Genomic DNA, 1,727 nt, shown 5'->3' with positions numbered 1-1,727 from the left:
AAAGTAAAACAGAAAATTTAGATTGTGTGAAAAAAAAAGAAAATTAAGAAGTATCATAAGAATTATGATTTCGAAAATAAGAAAAAAAATCGCTAGAGCAAAAGTAAAACCGAGAATTTAGATTGTGTGAAAAACTACATATTGAAAACCCCGATTCAAACAAAGGGAAACCAAAATTTGAAAAAAAAGTAGGGAAAATCCTGATTCAGAAAATTGTAAAATACCGATTTCGCACAAAAGTAAAACAGAGAATTTAGATTGTGTGAAAAAAATTTAGAAGTATCATAAAAATTGTGTTTTTGTAAATAAGGAAAAATCGCAAAAATCGCTAGAAGGAGGGCTCGAACCTCCGACCTTGTGGTTAACAGCCACACGCTCTAGCCAACTGAGCTATTCCAGCTTTGTTGGTGTAAATATATTTGAGGCCTATATACATATAGTAAGCAAGAGCAATACACCTTTCTACTACTCCATGAATATTACCGTTTAATTTGGCAACTGAATAATCAATATACCTGTACAGGGTACAGGTTAAATCCATTCGGTGTATTATCTGTCAATATGATGGTAAATGCAGTGAAATACGATATAAAGTTTACCTTACAAAAAAAAAGCCATATAAAGTTTGACGCCTAATTATACGTATATTCCAAGCCTTGTCATACCATATCACATACTCACGTTACAAGATTTAAAATATGTTTCTGGTTCCGAGTGTTTAGTCTAGTTGACAAATATTGTATTCTTCACAAAATTGGCACCGAGCCTGATTGACGAAATCAAACTGAAGTGATTCACTGCCTGTTGGCGACAGTATTTCTCATGTTGAGTGAACTGTGTTCCCGGAAGTCTGCCAGTCTAGGGCAAAATCTGTTGCTCAGAACGCTTGAGATTTTTCCTCTGAGCAAGTAGATGTTTATTCAGAAAGCTTACTCAGGGTGCATCTGGAAATAACCAGCAGGTGTTCAGCAGGATATGCTGAAGCACGGCACAATCACATTGTGTACATTCCATTCTGACGTAAACACTGTACATATGTTAGAACGTCTCAGTCGACGAGTTAGCCGTTGGATGTTTTGTTCGCTTTAAGATTCATGCCAGGTGTGTTTGTCTTTGTTTCAGCCTGTATAAGGCGATCAGCCCGTTTCCTTGTTTTGTTGGGCCTTTTTGTAGCGTGCGTGTGTTGCTTTTGTGTTGGGCGGGTGTTCAGCCGGGCCTTTTTCATTGTTTTTTGCTTTTTTTGTCATTGCTTCCTGCTGCTTTCGCTCTGGATTGTTTACCTGCTTTGCTCCCATTTTTTCTTTTCCCATTTCTTTTTCTGTTTTTCTATTAGTTTTTGTTTTTTCATAAATATTACCACACGGTTTGTTTTTGTGCGTAATTACATGTCAACTATCGATATGCAACCTTTTCTTTTCTTTTCAAGAGTATTGTCATCGGTCACATCCATCGATCATACGGAGTTGCATGCGCATCAGCCACATGCTATTGTATATGTATGCATCCGCGTGCAACTTACCTTTCTTTTTTCCCTTTTAAAAGTATTTTCTTGCCGGTCAACTATAAGTGTCGCCCTGACTGCAAGTGCATGTCTTCAGCTCAATTGCAACTTACTAGTGTTTTGTCGGAGGGGAAAGTTGCATGTCTGTCACTAGGCACGCAACTGCAAGTCTCGCTTCCGACTGCAACTGCATGTCTTCAACACGATTACAACTTAGTGTTGTTTT

At 37.7% G+C, this 1,727-nt stretch overlaps 1 non-coding gene across 1 annotated transcript; it reads right to left on the bottom strand.

Annotated features, from left to right (window-relative positions):
• Positions 1–326: 326 nt before the first annotated feature.
• TRNAN-GUU (transfer RNA asparagine (anticodon GUU)) lies at positions 327–400 on the bottom strand. The gene has a single exon. It is a non-coding gene; the product is annotated as a tRNA-Asn (tRNA).
• Positions 401–1,727: the final 1,327 nt, after the last annotated feature.

This window comes from Triticum aestivum, chromosome 2D (genome assembly GCF_018294505.1).
Source record: "Triticum aestivum cultivar Chinese Spring chromosome 2D, IWGSC CS RefSeq v2.1, whole genome shotgun sequence".
Taxonomy (NCBI): Eukaryota; Viridiplantae; Streptophyta; class Magnoliopsida; order Poales; family Poaceae; genus Triticum; species Triticum aestivum.
Note: the sequence above shows the minus strand (reverse complement) of the source record. Positions and strands in the feature narration are given on the sequence as shown.